This window comes from Mytilus californianus, unplaced genomic scaffold (genome assembly GCF_021869535.1).
Source record: "Mytilus californianus isolate M0D057914Y unplaced genomic scaffold, xbMytCali1.0.p SCAF_11, whole genome shotgun sequence".
Classification (NCBI taxonomy): Eukaryota; Metazoa; Mollusca; class Bivalvia; order Mytilida; family Mytilidae; genus Mytilus; species Mytilus californianus.
This window is the reverse complement of record NW_026262593.1, coordinates 34,120,567-34,138,601: the sequence shown is the minus strand read 5'-3', so window position 1 is coordinate 34,138,601 and position 18,035 is coordinate 34,120,567. Positions and strand designations below refer to the sequence as shown.

At 31.9% G+C, this 18,035-nt stretch overlaps 1 protein-coding gene across 1 annotated transcript in view; it reads right to left on the bottom strand.

Annotated features, from left to right (window-relative positions):
• Positions 1-5,240: 5,240 nt before the first annotated feature.
• The window catches only part of LOC127719954 (peroxisomal targeting signal 1 receptor-like), a 156,587-nt gene continuing 143,792 nt past the window's right edge, over positions 5,241-18,035 (bottom strand). The window contains exon 18 of the transcript XR_007990567.1: positions 5,241-5,265. The gene's annotated coding sequence lies outside the window, so the exon portion shown is untranslated. The remainder of the gene's footprint in view (positions 5,266-18,035) is intronic.

Genomic DNA, 18,035 nt, shown 5'->3' with positions numbered 1-18,035 from the left:
CTATAAGATTAGGTAATATCTCAGGCTCAAACGTAGGTTCCTCATGAAATAGTTCATAACCGGCAATGAAAACATTTTCAAGTTTATCGAATAATAATGGCTTTCCTATAAAATCGAGTATAAACCCCGCCTTTTGCTCTATAGTCAAGGTACTGAGTAAACCAACAATGTCGACATTTCCTAGATCCAACTGACTCTTGCAGGGATGGACACTTAACATACACAGAATGGTGACAATCGGTAAAACAGACTTCATTGTGAAAATTGTAATTCTTCAACAGTCGCCTGTAAAAAAAAATATTTCGCATTAATATTCAAATAACCTCATACATTATATATTCATTTGAATTAATTTATTTACTCGCTGTCAAAAGATATTCAAAACATTCGAATCTTCAATAATTTTAAAAACGCTATACATTCTAAAATTCCGCGGATGCGTTGGATAGAACAAATTAAATCAACAAATGAAGAAAAAATTAAAAAAAACTATATATAGATAAATAAATAAATAAATAAATAAATAAATATATAAATAAATGAATAAATTATTAAATAAATATGTAAATGAATAAATACATCGAGAAATCAATTAATTAATTAACGAATAAATTCTTAACACATCACAAAATAAATGTTTACGGTCCATTTAACCAATCTGTTCTGTGTGCACGTTGACAACATTCGTATGGTTGTTTTCGAAGAATATTTTCAAGGTTATGCACTTAACGCACAACCACATCTTATGATGGTCTGTATTAGTTGCTTTAGATAATTCATTTCGATAAATAACTTTATCAATAGGTTCAAGGTAAGACTATGCATTTGCACCGACCTTGAATATAACAAATAGCCTTCTATGAAGTGGGGTCCTTTATAAAATAGAAATACAAAATTCAAGTATAAATTAAATACTAAAATAATTATATTTCAGCTTGAGATTAGCGAATATGTATTGATAAAATAAACATAAAGTAAACAGTAAACATTTGACAATAATAGTAACAGCCTTTATAATTATTTTTTAAGGACTTTTAAATTAGTATTGTCATCCACGAAAATTCACAAACAGCTATTATGGATTTTCCTACTTTTCTCTTTAATAATTTTCTGATAAGTATTGATCATCTTTCGAAAAATATTGGGAATTGATATAACCCAGATCAGTTTCTGAACTTACAAGCCTCAATCGACACTACAAATTCTTTAACAAATATCATCTTTCCCATTGTACCAAGAATTTGTCCTGATCATGAATAATAGCCAATGAACGTTTCAACTTTCATTAATCGATCAATTCAGTTCTCTGATTATATTTTGAATTAAAACAGATAGAATATTTACAAATTTAAAAATGCCTCGGAAACTATCTCTTTGTATGTTTTTTTTTTATGAAAACAGTATACAGTGACCTAACGTCAGATAAAAACACCATTATTTGCAAAGCCTTTAACATGTAACGATTAAAACTAATAACAACAAAGTAAACAGTAAAGTGGAAATAGGATGGATAGATTTGGTTTTAACGTCCAGTGACAAATATAATATGCTTATTCGAGAACTAGTTGATGGCTATTTACCGTGTTATTGTACTACAGAACAACACGCGAATTAATTCAAATGTGCTAGTTCACAAGGTAACAGTCCAAAGAAAGACTAAATACTAAAGACTCATTGGCAATCATACCACATCTTCTTATTTTTATAATAACTCTACCAGGACACAGAAGTAAGACCAGTTTTGCTCTAATTCCTAAATGCCGTGTGTCTAGTGGTAAAACAAAAATTTTCAAGACTTTGGTTTTGCCCGGCAGGGGATCGGCTATATAAAAAGAAATAGTATGTAGCCTTTACACACATTGTTTGAAAAAAGGGTCAGAAAGATTTGATTCCATTTTGGATAAGTACAGATGAATTTAGGTGGATGCAGCTCAGAGGTCCGGTCGGATATTTTTGTATTTTTTCACTTAGCACGGACAAAGGAGCTTTTGTCGAACAGATATAATTTAAAGTAATAATATGCTAAGTAACAATATTCTAGAGAATTGTACATGCCTATACATGAAACATGTTAAACATTAAGATTGTATTCGTTGTATAGTTAACTTCCAGGTACAGGGATAAACTACACGGGTGTCATTCGGTTTATCGAGAGAAATTATCGTGAAAGAATACCTAACGGTGGTCAAGTATTACGATTGGATCGTGAAAGCTCTGGTATAGGATGGTGAATTCAATATTATCGAGAAGATATATGCAAGGTCAATTACTAATCTAGTATGATGAATTGTACGGACAAATTTACAAAAAAATAAAACTGTCTGTGAAAATGGTTCAACATAATGATAAGTATCTGAGAAAATCAAGGTTTAAAATTCCGTTCTTACAAAACTACAAAAGGCAGATTGCTCCTCGACATTTCAATGACATTAAAAATGTAAACAAACAAGATTTTTTTCATAATTCGAATGACTAAACAACTTTTTGATGAAAAATGTCCTACCATTTTAATGATTCAAATGGTTCTTACAGTTATTTTGAGTTAGCATAATCAGAAATTTTGTAAAAATGGAAATATTTACAAAACGTTGATTTTTTTATCGTGAAAGATCGTGTACCGCTTTTTGAAGATCGTGAAAAGGATCGTGAAAGATCTGATGCTACGAAAACGTTCAACTCATCATTTAATTATATGGTAATTTCTATTTTTAATTGGTATAGTAAATATTGGATTTGCTTGACTCATTCAGTTTCTCTTTTGTTGGCGTATAGGGCTATAATCGTTCAATGCCATTGGATTTGATTACGGTATCTTATACATGTAATAACAAACCGACTTGGTGCCTTATAGCAAAATCAGTTCTATTTTCCGTCCTTCATAAGTTTTGATTTCTTACACAAATTTAAAATTGAGAATAGAACCTATTTGGGTTCATTACAGTTTGAGCTGGGCATCATGCACAATCGATCGCGAGGTACGTTGATTGGTAATTTCCCCACTAAGTTGGTACAATGACGTATAGCTATTGTGAACAGACTGATCAAACAATCGAATATAAATAACGTTATCTTGGTACCTTTTTCGTTTATGTCAGCGCAGCCACGAAATAAACAATAAATTAGCAAATATTGTCATACGATGTACGGCACGCATGAACGATACTCCTTATAACTGAAGGTAACATCCCTTACACACAAAAAAAACCTCAAAAAACAAAAAAAAAAAACCGTTCACATGCATATACTAGTATGTTCAAGGGGATGCATTACATATTACAGATACATATATAAAATTTACGCTCAAGAAGGTCCTTTTATCTTGGAGATCTACTTATCTAGACACGTTTGAAGTTATTTTAATAACATTGAAGGAAAAGTATTGAATAAAAAAAAGTGAAAAAAATATATATATGTTTATTCTGAAAAAAACCTTTGTTGATACAATGGTATACAGAAACACAAAGACATACATAATAATATTATAAGACATATGATGAGGTAACAGCATATAGAAACTTCTTATAGAGAAGAAAAGAATGCGTAGTTTTGAAGGTTACATTTTATCAGAGAAAATTCATATTTTTTATTTCTGATTCTAATGAACTTACACAACTTTTGAAGTTTGAATTGTTTTGAAAAATTCCTAACTGCTTTAAACTTTAAAGTGTTAATGTTGGTACAGTATTTTTTTTATCTCTACATTCTTTCCTTAAAAATATGTACATTTCAAAATATAGCGAAATTGATTTCCAATTTCATTTCTATTACACAAGTTACATGTTCGATTTTCTCTGGGTTTGTCCATCTATACCAGATTCAATTGGAAGCTTGTGATTTACGGTTCTGAATCTACAAAGAGTGAAAACGTCTTTATCGTCTAGCTTGTCACATGAAATAATGAAAGCATTATTGTCCATTCTTATTAAAATAATTACACGCTTCAACTAGTTACAGGTATATCAATAGGTAAACGAAACATAATGATTGTTTTCTGATTATTAAGTCCTGTCCGGTTGCGGGACGTTTGCGCTTTTTGATCGGACATTTGCAATTTTTTAATGAACATTTGCGCTTAAAAGTTTTGGACATTTGCACTTTAAAAAAAAGGAAATTTGCACTTTCTCAACATAACATAAAAAAGCATTTATGATATAAAAAAAACACAAAACATTCATGATACATTTATATACATTTAAAAGCATCAACCTTTCCCCATCATTCTTGTGTCAGATGAAAACGACAACACTCCAAGAGAGTTGCTGGGAGTAAATTCCTTATAACAACAATGACTCTTTTTAAAATTCAAGAGGTACAGAAAGTGATTTAAAAATAAAATTTCGGTCTTCACAAATTGAAACAATCTTAGATAAACTATAATGGTACAGTTCCTCGAACTATCCATGCAACAGAATATCCACAAGAGGAATATAGTTTCCAAATTCAATCCACTAATAAGGAAGCTAATTGAAGAAGTTCGGAAAAAATTTAATTGTTCCATCCATAAAAGTTTCGTTTTCTCTATCGATTACCGAGAAACCGGTGCATTATACTTGCGCGCATTACCATTACCTTTGCGCGCAAAAATCATTTCGTTTGCGCACAGCTTTTGATTACATTTGTGGGCATTCTTTTAGAGGTAAATTCAGGTAAATAAGGTAGAATATACTTATTTATCTTGCAATCTACCTTTCTACTATACTAATACAGGTGTACAGATAACACGAAGCGATGTACGTATAGTAGACGTATACAGTGTCCTGGTATCCTGCTTCTGTTGCGAGCAAACGGTTATGTCAAATTACTAGCTGTTTATGTCACAGTTCAATTTGGGGTCATCATTGCGGTCCGCGTTTAAGTCATGTCGATTTCTTTCAAAAACAAATTCAACGATTTGGATGGGGAACAATGTACATATTTAATTACAGGATAAAAACATAAACTGTTTAATGTCTTTAAATATCAGCTGTTTTTGTACTCTGTGAAGCTTGCATTACACCTGTTTCTTAGCCTCGTACAAATACAGCTGATATCTAAAGACACTAAACACTTATTGTCTATATATTTATTCAACTATTATTTTCGAGCAGGATACATCCGTTTTATTATGTACACACAATTAGTACTGGAACAATATAAAGAAGTAAAATCACAAAAATACTGAACTCCGAGAAAAATTCAAAAAGGAAAGTCCCTAATCAAATGGCAAAATCATTAGCTCAAACACATCAAACGAACGATTGAACCTGGTTTTATAGCTAGCTAAACCTCTCACTTGTATGACAGTCGCATCAAATTCCGTTATATTGACAACGATGCGTGAAAAAAAAAAACAGACACAATAGGTAAAAATGTTAAAAATAGGGGTACAGCAGTCAACATTGTCTTATCATCTTAATCACTATAAAAACAAACAAATGTAACAAAGAAGCACAAAAAGACATACATCAATTTAACATCCTCATTTTGCTTTTTAATTATACGATTTTATTTATCTATGTAAAATCCACCCATAAAGGATGGAAGGTTTTAAGTACTGGCGTAGAATCGCGCGTTTGACGTCACCCAGGTAGATATAAAATAATTTTGTCGTTCAAAGTATTACGGGATGATAAATTGGATTCTGCTTGATGCCCAAAGACTTGAAGGGAAATGGGAATCCGGTGCAATTATTTACGATGCATCTCTATGAAATATTCCCTGACTTAGGTGTTCTGTCTATACGGAAAGTAAATCCATCGTACACTAATCCCATCTCCCCGATTTGTTTCTGACAAACGAAAATCCATGTGTGTGTCCTGGTGCAATTATACATGAAAAATTACATTTTAAATTATTCATCAAATTGCCATTCGGTGAAATAATGAAACAGAATACTATTTACTCTGCCAATATTCGCAAAATGTAAGCAAAGGCAAGGGCGCAAACGTAAACAGAAATTAATTCCCAAATGTGTGCAAAACTAATGCGCCTCACGAAACGTATACAATATTCATTATAGTATGTCTGGTTTACCCGAATATTTTTTTTCTGAATTTCTTGTTTGTTCGGATGAACTTTCAAAGGATATGCCAACATCTTTCCATGACTTTGGTTAATTTTCTAAAGATTACAGGTATACAACTATTATAGGTAAAAAGCGCAAATGTCTTGTCAATTTTGTTCAGGTGTAACAAAGTTAAAAGCACAAATGTCCTTCGGTGTTACTGGTAAAAAAAAACACAAACGTCCTGCTTCTGTCTGGTCACGCTTTGTCTTTCACGATCGAGATAATACGTTGCCTGATCTTTCACGATCAATGTTATTGAAAAATCAACAAAATTCAGTGTTTTTAAAAACAAAATGAACGGTTTCAAGTGAAAAAAATCTTTTATTTTACTGTATCATCTGTCACACCAAAGATTCAGTTTTATATATGAATTTAATCATTATAGGTACAAAACCTGTTCTTTTTTCAATGAATCTCATAGACTTGTGTTGCGCCTTTTATGTTTTCTCATAAAGTAATGCATATTTTATTAAACTTATTGCACAGTATTATTGAGAAAGTTGAATCATTTTGACAGATACAATTTTTTTTTCTGATTTGTTCCGCGTTTTGAAAATACAACAGATTTTTCCCAAGTTTTGAAGTAGAATTTCAATTAATTACATTCACGATCCGATCGCAATGCTTGACCACCGTTAGGTATTCTTTCACGATAATTTCCCTCGATAAACCGAATGACACCCGTGAACTATGTACTAACACACATTTAAATCCCACTAAATTCTGTATGTGCTAGCCACAAGACATGACCTCATAGTCCCGTGATTGTCGTTGGTCAAGGTTTGACATATTTTTTTTAGTTTAATGTAATTCGCTAAAATGAGGCCGACGATTTTGTCTTTGGATTTGTGAAACACTTTTGTAACTCTTTGCCTCTTACATTTTATTTTAAGGCATGTATTTATCTCATTGTTGAAGGCCGTAAACTGACCATACAATGTTAACCCCCTGGTCTCTTGACCTTTGTTCGAACGTTGATCAACTGGCAATCATACCACACCTGTTTATTTGTTAACGAGGATAATTATCTAAAAACGTTAGGCTTTCGATATTTTTTTTATCAAAGCAATATCATTAAATACAATGTTAGAATTGTTTTTAAACTAACATCTTTAACAATCTGTTGAAATTCCGTATTGTGACAGGGTAATTGTTAAGGGTTTTAACTGAAAGCACTTGTAAGCTCTCTTACTATGATCTCATAGTAAGATATCTGGATTTATCGCTAAAACTTGTTACAATGTACTTGTATATCATTCATAAAAGTCGTGGTTTAGGTGCAGTGGATTTACATACTGCATTTAAATCTTAAGACGTCCTTGTTTCCTATCTTAATTTGATAATGTATCAATTCATAAACGACTGTTAACAAATCTTATGTCGCTTTTGTTTCCTTTTTTCCATTATGTTTTGATAGTAGTTATAAAGACAAAGACAACAATAGACTGGCGTGAGAATGTGATTAATCGTAGAATAAGTACTATGTGTTATATATGAATACGCTTTATTTAAATTTGAGATCGAGGTTAGGAAATAAAAAGCCGCAAAATAAAAAAAACATACATGTGAAAAGCGCGAACTGTAAAGAATGAGCTATAATGTTCTCTAGAAATGATGTAACAAGATTCAACAACAACAAAAAATCAAACAATTGAAATAGTCTGTATATAAAACAAAGTAGAAGAAAAGAAACATTACATTTGTCATTTGTGGTGTATATTTTTGGTTGATTTTGGTGTATTCGTATTGAACCCCATATATCTTTGTTCCTATTGAAAAACATTTTTTGGGGAATCAAACTAATTTATTGAACAACACCCTTTTTACCTTTACTTAGAAATTATTAATAATTTTCTTTTTTCTTTGTCGATATTTCTTCTTTCTTCTTCTTTTCATGTCAATTAAATGTTTAATTCATTCAAACAAAAATAGATAAAAATGAAAAAAGAGTTTAAGGGGAACGCAAATGAGTGGTAAACAAGATATGCTACCTTAAACAAACATCTTCAGGTCGTCCTATGGAATTTATTATTAACATGCAACAACACCGTGAGACTAGCTCTAAAACCCTGAGTCTAAACACATTTTGATTAAATAACAGACAAACAAATACTAGACACCAACACTAATCAACAACATTACGAAAAACTTGAGAAATTATCTTTAATATTTGTCTTGCCCAAACGTGTTGGTTAACGTCTTATTCGAATAGGTTTTGTCTCAGTAATTATATGCAAACCACGGTCGTATATTGCAGGAGGAGACTTTCCATAGAGTACTATCCACAAAAAAGTGACTATAGGTCTAACATGTATATGAATGTCAGCACATTTGATTTTGATAAATAAGAACAGCTGCTTCAACGAAACATTACAACTTTACGGGTATAAAAATGCTATTCTTTGAATACTAGATTAGAAGATCTGATGTTGTGTGTCCGAAAATAAACTTGTCAGCGTGACTCTGAGTTCTTATAAAAAAAAAGGCTAGCATACACATAGTTGTTTGTTATCCTGACTTTTCATTGTTTTGTTTCACTTTGGATTATCTGGTGGGAATAGTTTGAAAAAGAAAATCTTAACTCTGAATGACCTTTCCTTAATACGAATCGGATTTATGTTCATTATTCGTTTTCTATTAAAGCACGAAGTTATTTTCATTATAGATATGACCAAAAACGTACAATATATCCAAACAACAACGCACTAAAATATACCTAAATTCTAAATGATACCAGAATGATCGCAATTGACATTAAATTCAAACAGCAACACATCATAGCGTTTTTTAATGAACATGCAATAAATATTTACTTTCAAAACTAAGTCCTAGGCAAACGTAACAAAGCAACTCACTAGTATTCCATTATCCTGGACAATTTTAAAACGGTTAGTCCTTTAAAAATCCAACCATGAATATGTTAAAAAAAGACTACATTACAATTGTAGTACTTGAATTTAGTTATCCCTGTTCAGCTGTCTGGGCCTTTGACATGGGGCCTTCTTTGTAGAAGTTATATATAAAAGCATGTCGGACACACCAAGATAAAGTTTGTTGATATTTCCCAAAGGAATCAGATATCCAAAGATAATATTTTGATATTGAACGTAACTTGTTACGTAAAGGATCATGAATTATCACCTGATATATTTTGTTAAATAAAAAAAAGACAAGGTTGCAACTCATCGTCTTAATGTTAATTTATGTCGCTCTGTGTAGATCTTCATATACAACCCTACATAATATTTGAGTTGGTACTGATAGTTTCTGGTGAAATTAAATCAAGAGATCTGCACTGAAAGCATAATCTTTTTTCCATCTTTGATTTGGATAAGATTAAAACCGCTTCTTTTTCGGCGTTAACAATGTCCTCTTGTAGTATTTACACACTGCCGCTTTTATTACCATTAAAGCAGTTAGAAGTTAAATCATTTCCACAGCCATATATATTATAAAAACTCTGGCCATCCGATGTCCGCGAACAACATAAAACAATGTTATTCTTTTTTTTAAAGATACAAAAGGAAGAATCATAACTCAGAAATAGAGGAAAGATCGACAAAATCATGACAAAAACGATAAACGACGTAAATACAAATAACAGTCCATAAAACACTACACCAAAGACCGAGGAACACAAATTGTGGTATTCTCGGGTGCTCCGGAAGGGCAAGCAGACCCTGCCTTTCATGTCGCACCTGTTTGCAATATCCCCGAAAACTAAAGTCAAATTAAAGGCTATCATTCTTTATAAACAAATATCCCGAAAAATCATATGTGTTTATTGTATCTTCCCTTCTTGCTGTTACTTTATATCAACCTCGTACATGCACTTTGTTTGGCCTTTTAACTTTTTTGAATCGTGCGACTTGTGAGTCTTTTGTAGACGAAAAGCGCGTCTGGCGTACAAAATTTCAATCCTGGTGTCTAAGATGAGTTTATTTCCATGAACTTTGTCAAAATATTAAAAAGAAATACAACGATACAAAAATAAGATACATTTCCAAGTTATCAATACAAGTAGACTTTTGTGATCAAATTGATTTACTCGTACCTATACTGTCTTACATAAACAATACTTATCTATACTTGAAATAGTATTCCATAGCATTTAATGGGAAAACTTATTTTGTTGTATGACAGTTACCCTGACGGAACATTACGGCCTATTTTATGATATCAAAGTGATTGCGAAATGAAATCGATGAAGTCACCAGTATGACATTACCACATAATTCTTAAATATTCAAATCTACCATTGATACTTAAACGATTTAGTTTAAAAACGATTGCGAGAGATAACCGAAAAAGAGTGGCGAGATAACAAACAAAACAACCTGTTACGCTTAAATTGTAGACGGAGAAGATCCGTCTAACAGTTTGAATTGATTTGATTTGACTCTTACAGTGTAAATGAATTAGAATGTACAAGAAAAGTTCCAAGACTACGTATACACTACATACCTGGATATCTTGTCGTACAAACTACTCCCGTGTGTTCATTTCGTGACCTAAATATAAGAGGGACTTTGTGTTTAACAAAGATTAAGAGCTTGGTCACAGTGCAAGTGTCTTGTTTGGACTAATAAATCACCTGATTTTCTTTTAAAAAAAATGTTTTGACGGACTTGCTTTTTCATATATTGAAAACATAACTTATCAGTTTTAATTTCTTTGCGTTATATCGATGTTTATCTTAGAGAGAAAACACAATAATTAATGGGTTAGTAATGCACGAAAGTCAATGTACTACTATATCTGCCCGAACCCAACGTTATTGTGTCAATATTTGGTAGTGATAACGAACGTAAAAGATTTAATTATGTTATCAGGACTCGTACTGATAGTGCTTTATTAAGTGGGTGGCCGAAATTACCGGTTTACGTCGTGTTCACACTCATGTTCTTTTCACAAAGACTATCATCCTCTTCAGGTGAAATGATCATATCAAGTTTTGAATAAGATGGTGTTTTCAATAATTTTTGCGGGTTAAATCAACATATATATCGATACCTTGTTGTTGTTATTTAGACACAAAGAAAAATGATCAAATGCTACAATATTTAGATTTTGTTCTCAAATAGGGGTTTGAATGGTGGTCCTTCTCTTCTGTATTCTTTATTTTTTTAAGCCATTTTTCTCCTTTCTTTATAAATTTTGCCTATTATTCTCCATTTTTATATGTTATCACTCCATTATTCTCTTTTTTTAATTTTTTTTGCCTATTTTTCTCTATTTTTTATTCTTTACGCCCATTTGTAGGATTGGCCCATTATTCTCGATTCTAAAAACCCCATCCAGACCCTCTTATATGTAATAGATAATTATAATAATAATTAAAACAATAATTATGTTTAAAGTATTACAAATTGAAAATAATAAAAATAGCATAAAAGATAATACTAGTAACTGTCTATTCTTAAATCAATAATTTGAAAAAGAAGAAACTGTCTAAAACTAAGTTGAACCGTAAGCTGTAGCGGTCAAAACTATGTCTGTTTCTACGTGTAATCAATCATAATTATGCCTACGGGACTTTAATCGAAGTTTCAAACATGTTACGTTTTATTCTTTGTTTCGAAAGACGTAAACAATGATAGAATGTATTACTCTGAAAACGTCATTATACAAAAATAACCTATGAAACCACAGAAGGTCGATGTTTAACCTATTTATATAAAGACCGAATAACAGCTTGCAGTTCTAAAACATTCTGACAGGGAAAGAAAATCTTGTTGAAAGCATGCGGTTGTATTTTTGTTGTTGTTTTTTTTGGTAGTTTTTTTTATGAATACAATACTTTATATGTCTGTGCAACCAAATAAAAAGTGTATGTAATTAAAAAATCAATTCAGATAAGCGATCGTTCTGTTGATATCATATGGACTGTCATTTGGTCTCTTGTGGAGAGTTGTCTCATTGGCAATCATACCACATCTTCTTCTTTATATGTACATTTCTTTTATCTGATGTATAAACAGTATACATTTTGTATGTTTAAGGAGAATAGGAACATGTACACACGATTTCGTTTGTCTATTCTAAATCAGACTGCATGTATCTTGCAGAATATATTACAGAACAATTATTAAAATACCAGTATGTGAGTCCTTATACTAAGTCTGAATTAGGCAGTATTTGTATTTTTGAACTTGTACTCGACTGTATTGATTTGTACTCGACCATTCTGAATAAGTCTGAACTTTACTGGAAACTACTCGACACCATTCTTAACCATACTCGTTTGTACTGATTTGTACTGGACCCTAATCTGGACCATACTGAAAAGTCTGAACTCGTATTCAACCAGGCTGAACAGTCTTAACCCATTCTCGACCTGTACTTGTCTTTTACTTAACGCATTCTCGACCTGTACTTGTCCTTACTTAACCAGTCATCGACCTGTACTTGTCCTTTACTTAACCAGTTATCAACCTGTACTTGTCCTTTGCTTAACCAGTTATCGACCTGTTTTAAAAATACTCGATCAAAGGACTTTAAGGTCTGAACCATATTGAACCAAAGTCTGAACCATATAAAAATAAGGAGATATGGTATGATTGTCAATGAGACAACTATCCAGCAGAGTTCAAATGAAGTGGATGTAAGCAATTATAAGCAACCGTGTACAGCCTTCAACAATGAGAAAAACCCATACCATATAGTCGACTATAAAAGGCCACAGCATGAAAAATATGAAACAATTCGATTGAGAAAACTAACGGGCTAATTTAGAACAAAACGATTTACGAAAAACAAATATGACAGACACGAACCAACGACAACCACTGAACTACAACTACAGGCTACTGACTTGGGACAGGCACATAAAGAATGTGGCGGGGTTCAACATGTTCGAAGGCGCCAACCATCGCCTAACCCCTAAACCATGCTCGACCAAAGTCTGAACCTTACTCGACCAATAAACCCGAGGAGCTCTGTTTTATCAATCTTGAATATATATCTATGATCTATTCAACAATAAACCACTTATTTTTACATTGAGTATTTATTCTTATCTATATAGTACCTCTTGGTCAAATTTCAAGCCAAGGAAAACAAATCTTGTAAAAAATAGATTCTAAATAGAAAAAAATGAGGGAGATAAAGAATAGGTCCAGAATTGTTTCGATTTGGTCGAGTATGGTTCAGACTTGGTCGAGTATGATTCAGACTCTCAAAAATGATTAAGAACTTGTCGAGTACAGGTAGAGTACAAGTTCAGACTAGTACATGTAAGTTTGGTTTAGACTACAGTCGAGCAATATCGAGTAAATTTCAGATCAATTCAGAATGATAATTATGTGTAAAGTATTAAGAATTGAAGATAATAATGATAGCATAAAAGATAATAAAAGTAACTGGCTATTCCTATAAATCAATAAACTGCTATGAACAATTTGAAAAAAAAAGAAAGTGTCTAAAACTCAGTTGAACGAAGCTGCCTGTGGCTGTGAAAACTACGTCTATTTCTACGTCTTGTCAACCATATGCCTACAGGACTTTTTCAAACATGTTACGTTTGATTTTTTTCTTTCGGATGACGTAAACAATGATAGAATATATCACTTTAAAAATATCATAAGATCAAGATAACATATGAAACCAAAGAAGATTGACTTTAACATTTTTATAATAAGATCGAATAACAACATGCAGTTCTAAAAACATTTTGAAAGGCTTAGCCACAGGACGAAAAAATCTTGTTCAAAACATGCGTTTTTTTTGTAATGAAACTTGAAATACAATATTCTATATGTCTGTGCAACCCAATAAAAAGTGTATGTACTTTAAAATTAATATAGATAAGCGATCGTTCTGTTGATAATATATGGACTGTGCAGTACATTTCTTTTATCTGATGTATACATAGTATACATTGTGTATGATTAAGGGGAATAGGAACATGTACACACTGTTTCTAGTGCCTATACTAAAGCAGAAAATAATACAGTAAAATTATCAATACGAGTCTGTGAGTCCTTACTTTAACTCTGGAACAAGGTGGCCACCAGAAAGAACCATTTCGCGGACTGATTCGGTCCACAAAAAGTTCTTCTACAGCTAAAACGGCTATTTACATATTTGTTTAATCTATGACATGAAATCGCCATTATATGATTGCACGTACTTGTCTGTCCATTTATGTTTATATTTATGTGCATATCGGGTCATATGACATTGGCATTTTTCGGAGATCATCTCGATGGTTAATCAGATTGATAATGTCCCCGAAATGCTGATAAAAATTCAGACATTTCAGATATGTTCTATTGGACTTTTTGTAATATGTTTTATTATGTTATTATTCAAATATGAAAGTTTGAGTCAAATTGGTAACATGAATTCGAGAGCTAATGCCCTGAGGTACAGGTACACATAAAATTATGTGCTAAGCGATCCTAAACTTAGTGTTAGTGTGTCGTATTCTAAAGAAATAATTTGTGTATATGACATAGATCTTGTTTTTGTTTTTAACGATTAAACCAACCCCCAAAAAAATATTTTCATACTAAAGGTTGATAATATAGAAAAAAAGATGTAAAGTATGTGCGATTGTTGACAATGCTTTATGTGTAGTAAGATGGCTCAAACTCAGACGCCAAAATATGTTGTCATTTGTACGTTTTTATATATCCTTGGCTTTCGAATGTTTATATTTGGTCGTCCTATATAAAGGTAAAAAGCAAAATGTAACTGCCTATGATGAAAACAATTGTAAGTATATGTCTCTACCAAGCCCTTCCTGTTATTGTTACACCCTCCAATGATCATGCCAAAATTGTAAGTACATGTCCTCTAAAGCCCTTCCTGTAGCTCTTTAGATGTTATTCTGTTTTCGGGGTAAACGAAGCCATGCTTTTATCATAATACATCACCTGCACTTTATTATTTCAATCAATGACACTCTACCATTTATATAGAAGCGTGTAGATAAAAAAAATAAACATTTGTGCAACTCTATACTAATGACTTCTCTAAAAACTTGATTGTTTTGTACAAATTTGTACTACCGTGTTATTTGTGGGAGTTTTGTTTGTCTTTTCGTCGTTTTTCCTGTTGGTAATGATATTGCCCATTTTGATTGAATTTGGTTTTAATAGCCCATTATAATCTTCTTCCTCTTTTTTATGTTTTATAAATACACAAATGATAGCGTGACGGTAAGGGTGTACGCTACTGTTGTTTTTGACTTTTTGTCAGATATTCTGAATCCTCTAGTTTTATCCATATAGTGCCAATAAAAATTTTGCCTGCGAAGCCCTACTTTAATTTTTCAAAATTTTAATACATATTATTTAAAAAGCCATTTTTCAAAACCTTATAAAATCCTTGTTATTTTTTCATAGTTTTTGAAAGAAACAAGGTGCCAATGTTAAATGTATGAATAATCTAGAGTGAATCAGCTCCTGCCAAAATTTCAATTGATTATATCTCAAAAACGAGGATACGTACCGTTCATTTTTATCTGCTTTTTAAGTTCCCTTATGTATATACTGTCATTGTATTGCAGTCTTTTAAAAAGCTTGTTATTTTGAAACAGAGGAGCGAACATCCTTAAAGTAGTATAGGACACTAAAATAATTGTGTCTGACGCTGAACTATTGAATGAAGTTGAATGAACTTGAGCTTACCAGTCTTATTAATCGTTATGTTCATTTATCACATGACTTCATTGATGTGGTGTACTCGATATAGCTGGTTGACCTCTGATTTCCCGATCTTTTTACTCAGGACGTTCCTGGTGTAAGCGTAACCAGAAATCAGCATATAACTCAACAAAGACTTTGCACCTATATATCATATGATTATGGTATGTAGACTGCTGCTTGTTCTTTTGGTTGTTTTCCCTTTTTTCGCAATGAGCCTGTCAGTTCGTTTTCGACTTTTTCGACTATTCCTTTTATACTCTTTACAATGGATCTATTAATTCTTTTGTATATATTTAATGTTCTCAAGTAACTAGTTTAACCACACGAGAATGTGCATGTTCAATTTTATATCTAGTACCTTCTCAAAAAATGAGTGAAATAGAGCTTATCATAAACACTTTTTTTTAATGTTAAGACCGTATTCTTACCCCCGGATTATGTGAGTGTTGTTTAAATGACGTTTACCAACATCTTTAAAGAAATAATCTATCCTGAACTTATCTGAATAAATAATACTTTATGGAGAGAGGCGAAATATACCAAAGGGATATTCAAACTTATAAGTCGAAATCAAACTGACAATGCCATGGCAAAAACCGAAAAACGACCAAAAGACAAACAAGAGTACACAAATCACATTAAAGAAAACTAAAGATAGAGCAACACAAACACCACCGAAATCCGGAGGTGATCTACGGTGCTCCGGAAGAGTAAGCAGATCCTGCTCCACATGTGGCACCGTCGTGTTGATCATGTTAGTACAACATTTGCCAATAAATATAGATAAAAATAAATCACTCGACAAGACTTTTTATTTTCAAAGCGTAAAATACACACAAATTAATTATCAAAACAGCAGATTTCAAATTCGAAAAAACATCAGATTTATTAAAGCAGGAGGTATGATAAATTATCTGGTCTTCGAAGCTGTAAAAATAGTATTCAAAAATCAAGTCAGTAAAATTAATGTTAAATTTTTTTGACAGTTTTGCAAATGCAAATTGTATGTAGCCCTAAAAAAAAATATTTAAGCCAAATTAAAAAAAAAATTAGTACTGATATCTGATAGACAAATGTCTGATAAACATGTAAAGGCTATTCTTGACAGTTTTATAATACATTTTCATTTTCAAATTTAGTGGACCAGAAGTTGCCTTATCATACATTCTCCTTTGTCATCATGCACTGTTAAAAATTAAATATATGTTGTGTACAAGTTATCATTTTGTACAAATTATAATTTGTTAAAAAAAAATTGTACAAATTATAATTTGTTCAAAAAATTGTACAAATTATAATTTGTATTTTCACTTTGTACACATTTTGACTAAAATTCACTTATGACTTGTACAATAATTTAGTATGGATTTTGTTATAAAAAAAGTATTGATACACACTATAGAATTTTTATTCAATGACCACACAATTAACCTTAATTACAAAATACAAAAAAAGTTCTGTACCATTTGTTTGAGCATGTGAGTGAATTATGGCATCGGGAATTGCACAGTATCTTTTGCTTTTTACATTTACATTTAGAAGTGCTGCACTAACCTTTGCATTTACATGAAAGAAACCCCTCTGACGGACCCTAACCACCAGTTTTTGAAACCTTATTTACAAAATTCAAAAATAGTTCTGTGTCATTTGTTTGAGCATGTGAGTGAATTATGGCATTGGGAATTGCACAACATCTTTTGATTTTTACATTTACATTTAGAAGTGTTGCACCCCTCTTTGCATTTACATGAAAGAAACCACTGACGGAACCTGACCACCAGTTATTGAAAGTTTACGTCTTTAATAGCTTCAATTTGATTTCTCATCAAATATCCTGTTAAAATTCCTATAGCTGTTCCAATGCGATACCCAAATTCCCCAGATTCAAAATTTACACCTAAGATATTTTGAGGATCAGTTGGGGGAAGATCATACTGAGGAATTGGTATAATGACATTATTCCAACAGCAAGTTCTAATAATTTCCGTTTTGTTTTCTTGGTTAGATATTCGATATGATTCTGTTGGTCAGACATCGTGCGTACTCTTCCTGGCACGTATGATTGGTGTTTCAACGTCAGTGTCACCCTGGTTGTCACTGAGGCCAATTTCTATTATACTATCAGAATTGTCAATGGGGCCAATTTTTATTATTCTATCAGAATTGTCACTGGGGCCAATTTCTATTATACTATCAGAATTGTCACTGGGACCAATTTCTATTATACTATCAGAATTGTCACTGGGGCCAACTTCTATTATACTATCAGAATTGTCACTGGGGCCAATTTCTATTATACTATCATAATTGTCACCAGGGCCATTTTTTATTATTTT